The sequence below is a fragment of the Gossypium arboreum genome, chromosome 8, assembly GCF_025698485.1.
Source record: "Gossypium arboreum isolate Shixiya-1 chromosome 8, ASM2569848v2, whole genome shotgun sequence".
Classification (NCBI taxonomy): Eukaryota; Viridiplantae; Streptophyta; class Magnoliopsida; order Malvales; family Malvaceae; genus Gossypium; species Gossypium arboreum.
The window spans coordinates 82354908-82368733 of record NC_069077.1 but is presented as its reverse complement, the minus strand read 5'-3'; the positions used below and the strand labels follow the sequence as shown (position 1 = coordinate 82368733).

The 13826-nt window shown below is 37.7% G+C and overlaps 1 long non-coding RNA gene across 1 annotated transcript; it reads right to left on the bottom strand.

Annotated features, from left to right (window-relative positions):
- Positions 1-12103: 12103 nt before the first annotated feature.
- LOC128296383 (uncharacterized) lies at positions 12104-13199 on the bottom strand. Its single transcript, XR_008286999.1, has 2 exons — positions 13042-13199; positions 12104-12323 (listed from the first exon to the last, which is right to left on the bottom strand). It is a non-coding gene; the product is annotated as an uncharacterized LOC128296383 (long non-coding RNA).
- Between the last annotated feature and the right edge of the window lie 627 nt (positions 13200-13826).

Below are 13826 nucleotides of genomic sequence, written 5' to 3'. Positions count from 1 at the left end.
ACGATAGTCGATGCACAACCTCATGGTTCCATCTTTCTTTTTCACAAACAATACTGGTGCACCCCAAGGTGAGAAACTTGGTCGAGCAAAACCTCTATCCATCAATTCTTGCAACTGAGCTTTCAACTCTTTCAACTCGGTTGGTGCCATACGATACGGAGCTATCGAAATCGGCATAGTCCCAGGTACAAGCTCAATGCCAAACTCTACCTCCCGAACAGGTGGTAAACCCGGTAATTCTTCGGGAAAAACGTCCGGGTATTCACAAACCACCGGCACAGATTCGGGTTTCCTTTCTAACTCTTTGTCATCAAGTACATACGCAAGGTATGCTTCGCACCCTTTTCTTACATATTTCTGAGCCAACATTGATGATATTACAAGCGGCAACCCTTTAAGTCTGTAGACTCAACTCGGATTATCTCGTTATTTGCGCACCTTAAATCAATGGTTTTTCTTTTGCAACTCACCATCTGCGTCATATACGGTCAACGGTCCATACCAAGAATAACATCAAATTCATCAAATGGTAAAAGCATCAAATCGGCCGGAAACAGGATTCTCGGATCATTAGAGGCATCTCTTACACACTTTGTCAACAAGCGCATATTGACCCAAGGGATTTGACACTCGAATTACGAACTCGAGAGACTCAATAGGCGAGTCTTTATCGACGCTAAAGTCTCACATACATAAGAATGAGTAGAGCCGTGGTCGATTAATGCAATTACATTAGTGTCAAAAGAGTGAAAGTACTAGTGATAACGTCGGGGAGGATGCTTCCTCTCGCACGGATGGCATATGCCCTAGCAGAGTACGGGTTTCGGATCGAACACCAGTATCAAAAGTCCCTCTCGACCACCACCCCGCCTCCTGAAATTCTCGGTGGTCTACCCCTAACCATTGTTCCACTAGGTCTTGCACCTTGCATCTTATTTCTCTCATCGAATTCGTGCAATCTCTTATGAAGTGATCCTTGAATCGCATCTGTAATGTGCCTTGTTAATGGACTTACCCCAACAAATCACCTATGTGTCGTCTTCCACATTGTGGACATTCGAGTTTTCTTGGCGATTGTTACCCACACTAGCAACCCAAGTAGCTCGTGAGTCTGTTAATGGTTGCGTCCTAATAGAAATTCCATGATCGTCTTCGGTTTGTGAGTGTCCTCCTGTACTTCTTTATAGCTGAGGCGGAGTTCTACTCGTTGATCTTTTACGAAAGTCTCTAGCTTGATTACGCCTTCTTTTCTCCTTTCCAAGTTCTTCCGCCTTGCAAGCTCGTTCAACTAGTGTTACAAATTCTTTTATTTCTAAAATACCCACTAGTAGCTTTAAATCTTCATTCAATCCTTCCTCAAATCTTTTGCACATAGCAATTTCATCGGCTACACACTCCCGAGCATATCGACTGAGTCTTACGAACTCACGTTCGTATTCAGATACTGTCATGCGGCCTTGCTTAAGTTCCAAGAATTCCTTACGCTTTTGATCGATGAACCGTTGGCTAATATATTTTTTTTGAAACTCTGTTTGAAAGAAATCCCAAGTAACTCGTTCCTTCTGGGCTATGGAAATCAAGGTCCTCCACCAATAGTAGGCTGAGTCTCGCAACAACGATATAGCACACTTTAAACACTCATCAGGTGTGCAGGACAATTCATCAAAAACTCGGATGGTGTTATCAAGCCAGAACTCAGCCCTTTCAGCATCATCAGTAACTACGGCTCTGAATTCCTCGGCCCCGCGCTTCCTAATCAAGTCTATAGGTGGTTTACTTGGCCTTACAGGATCAGTAGTCGATGGCATTATAGGCTCCTAGGGTGGATTATTTAAATTCGGGAATGGTTGGGCAGCCGGATTAGTGCGGGCATATTGTGCGACCCACTCGTTCATCATAGTAAAGAAGGCTTGTTTTGCCCCCTCATTTTGATTATTCACAGATGACTGAGGTTCAACAGGCGGTGTCCCTTGCGCAGGAGCAGCCGCTACGCTTTCAACGTCATCCGCTAAGGTTCTCTCTAAGCCGGGATCCATTTACTAATCAAAACAAAAATTTTAGCCTTCAGAAGTCATCACACTATTAAACACTAACATTAAGGCATGTATAGCTAGACTCATACGCGCTATGGTAGTCCTAAAACCGACTAAACCATAGCTCTGATACCAATAAAGTTGTAACACCCTGTACCCGAGACCGTTGCCGGAGTCAGACACGAGGGGTTCGCAGACTTAAATCACTTATTGCACAGTCCATTTTAAATTTCCAGACGAGCTGGCTAACTGCGTCACTGTCACCATAAAAATCATATCTCGAGTTCCAATAGTCAAAAACCAGTTCCGTAAATTTTTCCTGAAAGTAGACTCATATATCCATCTAAAAATTTTTTTCTAGAATTTTTGGTTGAGCCAATTAGTACAGTTTATTAGTTAAATTCTCCCCTGTTTCAGGGTTCGACCACACTGACCTTTAGGCATTACGACTTGGATATCTCCCTGTACAGGGCTTCAATACTGATGCCGATTGCTTCTATAGAAACTAGACTCGAAAAGGAATCTGTACATATATGTAACAACTTCTAATTATCTCTGGTTAATTTATAATGAATTTCCAAAGTCGGAACAGGGAATCCAGAAACAGTCCTGGCCCTGTTTCGCAAAAACTTAAATATCTCCTAATATACTGTTCATATGATCATTTCGTTACTTTCCTATGAAAATAGATTCATCAAGGTTCGATTACATAATTTATTCACTATTTAATTCCATTCCTACTATTTTTAGTGATTTTTCACATCCACGTCACTGCTGCTATCAGCATCCATTTTTAAGGTAGACTTTACCTATTACATAGTTTCCATGCCTCTTATTGAACATATGTGACAACCCGAATTAGGGCCTAATTGGAATAGTGGTTTCGTGACCACAAATCCGAGATAGAAATAGTTGTTTTATAATTATTTTGGGGTTTATGATATGATTGCATGATTGTGTGAAAATTTCGTGATGAAATTCTATGCCTAAAGTGCTTAAATTGAAAGTAGGGACTAAATCGAAGAAGTTGCAAAATTTGCATCCCGGAAGTTTTTAGTATGAAATTGTTTTGAAATATTAATTAGGAGGTCTTAAATAGTAATTTGACCAATTTTAAGTTCATGGACAAAATTAGGACATGGAAGGAATTTTTGAAAGTTTAGTAAGGAGGGGCATTTTGGTCATTTGGATATTAAATGAAATAAAATGGGAAAAATAACACAAAATTGATCATCATCATCCTTAGTTGCTGCCGAATTCTCCCTCTCTCCATAGCTAGGGTTTCTTCAACTTTCAAGCTCCATAATCAAGAAAGATGCGGAATTGATCTCGAACGAGGGAAGGAAAAAGTTTTGGACTAAATTGCAAAATTTCCACATTTTGCACCAAGGTAAGTTTGTATGTAAATATTACAATAATTTCATGTACATTCTTATATTTCAACCTATTATATAAATATACTAGCTGATGTTAAAATATAAATCGACTATTGGAAGAATGGAAATAAATATAGAGAGAGATCCGGTTGAACATTCGGAGAGATCGAATGAAATAGAGGGAGCGTAGCTAGGTCACATGTATGATGCTGAGTGCACATCATGTGTACAAGAAAGCTACGAGACACCATGTAGTAGCTAGGTCACATGTGTGATACGGGATGTATCCCATGTAGACAAGAGAGCTACGTGAAAGATAAATGTAGCTAGGTCGCATGCGTGATTCCAAGTGAAGGACACCATGTAGACAAGAGAGCTACAAGACAAATCGGCTAGGTCGCATGAGTGGTACTAAGTGTTCACCATGTGTACAAGAGAGCCGAACTAAATGAAGTATGATGGTGGGGCTGTGTGCTAAAACCATTAAATATCGAGGATTGATCCGAATTGTTCAACGAGATGGTTTTGTGGTGATATTGTGGTTTGGACCTACACTTATGGTGAAGGATATGTGGTGAAAATGATTTGTGGTATATACATTTATAAGATAAAATGAGGTTAGCATAAAAAATGTGTGAAAAAGTGAAATTAACATTAAAACTGTTTTTAGATGGTAGCAGTGACGTGATTTTGAAAAACCACCAAAAATAGGAGGAATATAATTAGAGGTTGAATGAGATGTGAAATTAAATTTTAATGAGTCTACTTTCATATAAAAGAAACAGAGCAAGCAAAGGAATTCTATATTTTGAGATATTTATAATTGTATGTGACTTGCTCAGGATGAATACGTGATCCCCTGTTCCAACTTTGAAAAATCATTAAAAATTGTACAAACCAAATTAAGAAATATAGTTTACATGCCTAAATTCCTTATTGATACTAGTTTTAAATGAAATAGACATCAGGGTTGTTTGAATTGTGTACTGAGAGAAATTCAATTCATAGTGAACAGAGGTCAGATCAGTCAAGCTGTGTAACAGGGGAAACTTTAACTAATAAATTGTACTAATCGGCTGAACCAAAAATTATAGAAAAAAAATTAGCAAGAAGTTTTATGAGTCTAGATTCAGGGAAATTTTACGGATTTGAATTTCGAGTTTTGTAACTCGAGTTATGATTTATATAGTGAATATGATGCAGCAGAGATAGCTTAATCAAAGTGGAATGAATAGTTAAGTTAAAGTAGATATACTTGAATTGTTGTGTAAACATGTTAGATTCTTTAATTAGTATTTACATACTTACTTACTAAGCTATAAGCTTACTTTGTTTTCTCTATTTTGTCTTATAGTGTCCTCCAGCTTGCTCAGGAGTTAAGGATCGTGAAGATCTACCCGCACTATCATACTTTAGGGTATTTGAACTAAACGTTTTGAATTATGGCATGTATAGTAGGCTTAATTATTTTGTTACGTGTCATATTTGTCTAGGTTTAAAATATTAGTTACTGAGACTCGACCAGCTACTTTGTACAAGCCATTAAAGTTGGCTAATATTGCTCAAGACATATGTTATACGATGCACTATCAAATTGGATGACATATTTATATCTCGGTTATGTTTAATGGTATGTGTTATGTTCGGTAATACCTTGTATCTGTTCCATGACGGTAACAGGTAAGGGTGTTACATTTAGTGGTATCGAGCTATGGTTTAGTCGGTTCTCGGACTAATAAAGTGTGTGTAAAAGTCTAGCTATACATGCCATAAAAATATTGTGATAGTGTGGTGACTCGATTATTCTAAAGCGTGTTTTGTTTTAATATAGTAATGGATCCTGAAGGAACTGCGATGATATCTTAGCTAATGCGCCGGCTCCCGCACAAGGGACCGCGCCTGTGGAAAGTAGACCTGAGACATTGAGACAAGGAGATGAGGCTCGGGATGCCTTTCTCCAAATGATGAACAATTGGTATACTGAATTTATTCGAGCAAATCCAAATGCTCAACCTCCTCCACCCCCTCCTATACCTTAGACGATTCCTGTAGCTGCTCAAGGTATAGATTTGGTAAGAATGAACAAGCCTCCGGTTGACAAGATTCGAAAACAAGGGGCCAAAGAGTTTAGAGCAAAGGTCGATGATGATCCTGAGAAAGCGGAATTCTGGCTTGAAAATTCTACCCGTGTATTTGATAAGCTCTCATGTACACCCGAGGAATGCTTAAAGTGTGCTGTATCACTTTTGAGAGATTCGGCTTACCACTGGTGGAAGACTTTGGTTGCAGTGGTGCCAAAAGAAAAAGTTACTTGGGATTTCTTCCAGGAAGAATTTAGAAAGAAATACATAAGTCAGCGATTTATTGATCAAAAACGGAAGGAGTTTCTTGAATTGAAGCAGGGAAAATGTCTGTAGCAGAGTATGAACGCGAATTTGTAAGACTCAAAGCAAGTATGCCCAGGAATGTGTGTCCACCGAGGCCATTATGTGTAGAAGATTTGAAGATGGGCTGAATGAGGACATTAAAGTGCTTGTAGGAATTTTGGAGTTGAAAGAATTTGTAGTATTGGTTGATCGAGCTCTTAAAGCCGAAGAATTGAACAAAGAAAGAAGAAAAGCTGCTATTGAGGCCCGAGATGTCAGAAAAAGACAGATAAGCAAGCCATTTCAATCTCAACCAAAGAGGTCCAAAGAGACAAACCCTCGAATGACAATTTCAATTGGGGATTCACACAGAGATCGTGGTAGAGCATATTCGGGTCTAAAGCTCAAGCTACTTGATGGCAAGTGTGGGTAATGTGCGACCTAGAAAGCCCGAGTGTCGACAATGTGGCGAGCAACATTATGGTGAGTGTTGGGGACCGAGCGAGCTTGTTTCAAAGCGGTTCTCGCGAGCATTTTATTAGAGATTGTCCGGAGAAAGTTAAAGAAGAAAGATTTGAGTGCTAGAGATGAATACCACCGCTAGTAGAGGTAGACCACCGAGAAATCTTGGAGGTGGGACTAGTAGTAAAGCGTGATGAAAGATTTAACGCAAGATCGAAGCTAGAGCACTGCTAGAGCTTATGCTATACGTGCTCGAGAAGATGCATCATCTCCGATGTCATTCTTGGTACATTTTCTCTATGATACTATTGTTATTGCATTGATTGATCCCGGTCCACTCATTCCTATATTTGCATGAATTTAGTATCCAATAAAAGTTGCTGTTGAATTTCTTGAGTTTACGATTAAAGTGTCGAACCCTTAGGCCAATATGTGCTAGTTGACAAGGTTTGCAAGAATTGCCCATTAATGATTCAAGGTCACTTTGCTTTTCCGGCCAACTTGATGTCTGTTACCATTTGGTGAGTTTGACGTTATCTTGGGAATGAACTGGTTAACATTGTATGATGCTAAGGTAGATTGTAAACAAAAGACACTAGAGTTGAAATGTGAAAATGGAGAAATTCTGTGGGTTGAAACAGATGAATCAAATAAATTGGCTATGGTGATTTCGCACATGCCTGCACAGAAATACATGAGAAAAGGGTGTGAAGCTTATCTGGCTTATGTAATGAATATTGAGTTGCCTCAACTGAAATTTGAACTTCAGTACCGATAGTCTGTGAGTTTCGGATGTATTTCGGAGGAATTGCAGGTTGCCTCCGAACGAGAGATAGATTTTGCCATTGATTTGTTGCCTGCATCGCACCGATCTCGATTGCTCCATATAGAATGGCTCCAACTGAATTAAAAGAATTGAAGGCTCAGCTGCAGGAGTTAACAGACAAGGGATTTGTGAGACCGAGTTTCTCTCCCTGGGGTGCTCCTGTATTATTCAGTAAAGAAAAGGATGGTTCAATGAGACTTTGCATTGATTACCGTCAGCTTAATAAGGTGACTATAAAGAACAAGTACCCATTGCCGAGGATTGATGATTTATTTGATCAATTAAAGGGGGCCACAGTGTTTTCAAAGATTGATTTGAGGTCTGGTTACTACCAGCTGAGAGTTAAGGAGTCAGATGTGCGAAAACCGCCTTTAGGACAAGGTATGGACATTATGAGTTTCTTGTGATGCCTTTCGGCTTAACAAATGCTCCAGCTATATTTATGGACTTAATGAATCGGATCTTTAGGCCATATTTGGATAAGTTTGTAGTAGTGTTTATAGATGACATTTTAATTTATTCTCGAGATGAGTCTGAACATGCGAACACTTGAGAACTATATTGCGATCTTGAGAGAAAAGAAACTGTTTTCCAAGTTTAGTAAAAGTGAGTTCGCTTCGTGAAGTCGGATTTTGGGACATATAGTCTCAGGTGATGGTATTCGGGTAGATCCAAGCAAGATTTCTGCGATCGTTGATTGGAAACCGCCCAAGAATGTATCCGAGGTTAGAAGCTTTTTAGGCTTAGCCGGGTATTATAGACGTTTTGTTGAAGGATTTTCGATGATTGCCTCTCCTATGACTAAGTTGTTGCAAAAGAATGTTAAGTTCGAATGGACTGATAAATATCAACAAAGTTTTGAAAAGTTGAAAGCACGATTGACTGAAGCACCAATTTTAGTACAGCCCGAGTCAGGAAAGGAGTTCGTAATTTATAGTGATGCATCATTGACAGGCCTTGGATGTGTGTTGATGCAAGAGGGTAAAGTGGTAGCTTATGCTTCGAGACAGTTAAAACCGCATGAGAAGAACTATCCTACACATGATTTGGAACTGGCCGCTGTTGTTTTTGCCTTGAAGATTTGGCGACATTATTTGTACGGTGAAAATGCCGAATTTTTACTGATCACAAAAGTTTGAAGTACTTGATGAATCAAAAGGATCTGAATCTGCGACAGCGAAGATGGCTTGAATTATTAAAGGATTATGATCTAGTGATTGATTATCATCCGGGAAAAGCAAATGTAGTTGCTGACGCCTTGAGCAGAAAATTTCTTTTTACTTTGAGAGCCATGAACACGGGTTAGTATTGTCGATGATGGGTCAATCTTAGCGAGATGAGAGCTAAACCGTTATTTCTCCAGTTGATTTGTGATGCTCAAAAGAATGATAGTGAGTTGCGGATCAAGAGAACTCAATGCGAATCAGGTTACGACTCAGATTTTCGAGTTGGACCAGATGACTGTTTGATGTTTCGAGACAGGATATGTGTGCCGAAAAACGATAAATTGATTCGAAAATATTACATGAGGCGCACAATGGTGTTTATCAGTTCATCTGGTAGCACAAAATGTATAATGATTTAAAGAAGTCAGTATTGGTGGCGGTATGAAAAGGGACATTTCGAATTTGTAACCAAGTGTTTGATCATCAACAAGTAAAAGTTGAACATCAAGTGCCTTGAGGATTACTTCAACCGTAATGGTGCCCGAGTGGAAATGGGACAAGATTACCATGGATTTTGTAACTGGTTTGCCTTTAACTCCTAAAAAGAAGGATCTTTGTTTGGGTAGTGGTTGATAGATTAACAAAGTCAGCCCACTTTATACCAAGACGCACCGATTACTCACTTGATAAATTAGCGAATTATACATTCTTTGAAATTGTGAAGTTGCACGGAGTACCTATGTCTATAATATCAGATAGATCCAAGATTTACCTCGAGATTTTGGAAAAAGTTACAAGAAGCTTTGGGTACAAAATTGAACTTTAGTACCGCATTTCATCCACAAACAGATGGTCAAACGGAAAGAGTAATCCAGGTACTCGAAGATATGCTTAGATGCTGTGTTTTAGAATTTGGAGGTAGTTGGGAGAAATATCTATCTTTGATTGAGTTTGCCTACAATAACAGTTATCAATCAAGTATACAAATGGCACCGTACGAAGCCTTGTATGGTCGTAAGTGTCGGACTCCTTTATATTGGACCGAGCTTAGTGAGAAACAGATTCACGGAGTTGATCTAGTTAAAGAAACCGAAGAGAAAATAAAAGTAATTCGAGATTGTTTGAAAGCTGCTTCAGATCGACAAAAGTCATATGAAGATTTAAAAAGAAAAGAGATTGAATTTCAGGTGGGTGATAAAGTGTTCTTGAAGGTGTCACCATGGAAAAAGATTCTGAGATTTAGTCGAAAAGGCAAGTTGAGTCCGCGTTTTATTGGGCCGTACGAGATTACTGAGAGAATTGGACCAGTGGCATATCGGTTGGCCTTACCGGCAGAGTTAGAAAGAATTCATAACGTGTTTCATGTATCAATGTTGCGACGTTATCGTTCTGATCCTTCACATGTGATTTCCCCAACAGAAATTGAGATTCGATCGGATATGACCTATGAGGAGGAACCAATAAAGATTTTGGCTCGAGAAGTTAAACAGTTAAGAAATAAAAGTATAGCCTTAGTGAAAGTATTATGGCACAGACATGGGATAGAAGAGGCTACGTGGGAACCTGAGGAAGCTATGAGGAAACAGTACCCAAACCTCTTTACCGGTAAGATTTTCAGGGACGAAAACCTCTAAAGGGGGGAGAATTGTGACAACCCGAATTAGGGCCTAATTGGAATAGTGGTTTCGTGACCACAAATTCGAGATAAAAATAGTTGTTTTATAATTATTTTGGGGTTTATGATATGATTGCATGATTGTGTGAAAATTTCGTGATGAAATTCTATGCCTAAAGTGCTTAAATTGAAAGTAGGGACTAAATCGAATAAGTTGCAAAATTTGCATCCCGGAAGTTTTTAGTATGAAATTGTTTTGAAATATTAATTAGGAGGTCTTAAATAGCAATTTGACCAATTTTAAGTTCATGGACAAAATTAGGACATGGAAGGAATTTTTGAAAGTTTAGTAAGGAGGGGCATTTTGGTCATTTGGATATTAAATGAAATAAAATGGGAAAAATAACACAAAATTGATCATCATCCTCCTTAGTTGCTGCGAATTCTCCTCTCTCCATAGCTAGGGTTTCTTCAACTTTCAAGCTCCATAATCAAGAAAGATGCGGAATTGATCTCGAACGAGGGAAGGAAAAAGTTTTGGACTAAATTGCAAAATTTCCACATTTTGCACCAAGGTAAGTTTGTATGTAAATATTACAATAATTTCATGTACATTCTTATATTTCAACCTATTATATAAATATACTAGGCGATGTTAAAATATAAATCGACTATTGGAAGAATGGAAATAAATATAGAGAGAGATCCGGTTGAACATTGAGAGATCGAATGAAATAGAGGGAGCGTAGCTAGGTCACATGTATGATGCTGAGTGCACATCATGTGTACAAGAAAGCTACGAGACACCATGTAGTAGCTAGGTCACATGTGTGATACGGGATGTATCCCATGTAGACAAGAGAGCTACGTGAAAGATAAATGTAGCTAGGTCGCATGCGTGATTCCAAGTGAAGGACACCATGTAGACAAGAGAGCTACGAGACAAATCGGCTAGGTCGCATGAGTGGTACTAAGTGTTCACCATGTGTACAAGAGAGCCGAACTAAATGAAGTATGATGGTGGGGTGTGTCTTTGAAACCATTAAATATCGAGGATTGATCCGAATTGTTCAACGAGATGGTTTTGTGGTGATATTGTGGTTTGGACCTACACTTATGGTGAAGGATATGTGGTGAAAATGATTTGTGGTATATACATTTATAAGATAAAATGAGGTTAGCATAAAAAATGTGTGAAAAAGTGAAATTAACATTAAAACTGTTTTTAGATGGTAGCAGTGACGTGATTTTGAAAAATCACCAAAAATAGGAGGAATATAATTAGAGGTTGAATGAGATGTGAAATTAAATTTTAATGAGTCTACTTTCATATAAAAGAAACAGAGTAAGCAAAGGAATTCTATATTTTGAGATATTTATAATTGTATGTGACTTGCTCAGGATGAATACGTGATCCCCTGTTCCAACTTTGAAAAATCATTAAAAATTGTACAAAGCAAATTAAGAAATATAGTTTACATGCCTAAATTCCTTATTGATACTAGTTTTAAATGAAATAGACATCAGGGTTGTTTGAACTGTGTACTGAGAGAAATTCAATTCGTAGTGAACAGAGGTCAGATCAGTCAAGCTGTGTAACAGGGGAAACTTTAACTAATAAATTGTACTAATTGGCTGAACCAAAAATTATAGAAAAAAAATTAGCAAGAAGCTTTATGAGTCTAGATTCAGGGAAATTTTACGGATTTGAATTTCGAGTTTTGTAACTCGAGTTATGATTTATGTAGTGAATATGATGCAGCAGAGATAGCTTAATCAAAGTGGAATGAATAGTTAAGTTAAAGTAGATATACTTGAATTGTTGTGTAAACATGTTAGATTCTTTAATTAGTATTTACATACTTACTTACTAAGCTATAAGCTTACTTTGTTTTCTCTATTTTGTCTTATAGTGTCCTCCAGCTTGCTCAGGAGTTAAGGATCGTGAAGATCTACCCGCACTATCATACTTTAGGGTATTTGAACTAAACGTTTTGAATTATGGCATGTATAATAGGCTTAATTATTTTGTTACGTGTCATATTTGTCTAGGTTTAAAATATTAGTTACAGTACTCGACCAGCTACTTTGTACAAGCCATTAAAGTTGGCTAATATTGTTCAAGACATATGTTATACGATGCACTATCAAATTGGATGACATATTTATATCTCGGTTATGTTTAATGGTATGTGTTATGTTCTGGTAATACCTTGTATCCTGTTCCGGCGACGGTAACGGGTAAGGGGTGTTACAACATATACATTCAAGATGACTATAACATTATGCTCAAAACGTATATAAGCCATTTTCGCATGGCTATCCAAAGTTTTACATACCAAAGTTCAAACAAAACATAATAGCCTATACATGCCGAAATGTTCTCTTAGACCAACTAGGAAGAAGATACCAAAAAGTTGCAAGCTGGTGTGATGACTTCGACGATGGTCCCGAGCACACAAAAATGAATCAAAGGAACCTAAACAAGTGACAAATAAACACACCGAATGAGTATATAACTCAGTAAGTCATAAGCATTACACTACTGTCCATCTATAAAACATCATAAAAGATCAAATAATGCAAGATTAGGTACTCCATCCATACCGACTATGCCATAATTTCACGCACATTTATGATTACATGCTCTCAACTAGCCAAGCCTCCATTGACATCTCGTATGATATTCGATATGATATTTGATTCATCTCCACACATCATTTTATCTTCATTTAAATTATACTAATAATAGCATTTCATCTACTCCACAATAATATTATGTTCCTACTTCAAATATAATCACCACATAGGTTCAAGACTTACCAAGCTCGGCCCAAATATAAGCATAACATCTACTCGATAAAGTCGCACACTTAACGTTAATGATTATTCGAAAATATCTGAGAAGTCCGTACACTTAGTGCTTAATATTCAAACCCACACACTTAGTGCTATACAATTCAAACTCGCACAGTACTATACAATTAAACTCGCACACTTAGTGCCAATCTCATTATAGTAAACGTTTATACCTGCACACTTAGTGCCAAAATCAGCAACTCAATTCATCTCACTTCTTTTTTTTTACACTCGATAAATTTTGTCACTTCATGCATTTATATATCATTCCATTCGGCATAAGTACATAGGTATTATGATTATTTATATCAATACAAAATATATGCTTAATAACTTACCTTGTGTTGGGTAAAACGGTTCTAACTCGGCTACTCGATGTCCTTTCCTTTGCCTTTGCTTGATTCTCCTCCTTTAACTTCTTGAGCTTAATCAACAAATTAACTAGTTTAACCGTCTTGCTAAATATTTATATCAAAATATTAATGATTTCATATCATAGGAGATACATGACTAATTCTTATCTTCCTACCATATGTTTTTGAGCTATTCGACTAATAACCATACGCTATCGCCCTACTATCAATAATTCAATCACACATGCATATATATATATGGCCGAATGTACAAAGCTTAGACTCAACATCACCTATGCTCTTAATTTGATGGCCGAATATGCATACATATATACATGATATCAACTATACTATCATCTTTAATTCACCTAAACACAACATTTCATCTCATGAACACTTGACCGAATTCTTCCTAATCTAGCATGGCTTCACATATATTTATAACATCCTACAAATCCACATATACCACATTTCTACATAAATTTTCTTTTACTTTTCCACTACTTCCATTCACAACATCAAAAGCACCATACACATGTATCATTACAAAGCTTCACACTTAGCATGCAAATGACATCAACACAAATCCACCTTAGCCGAAACTTAACTCATCTTCATGCCTCATCACCACAACATCAAACATCAACCAAGAAGACAACACCCATGGCCGAATATCATATCCATCCCATAGCAAAGATTTAAACCATGGGCTAGGTAGAACTCAAACTAACAACTAAAAACATGCATGAATCTCATGGACAACATCAAAC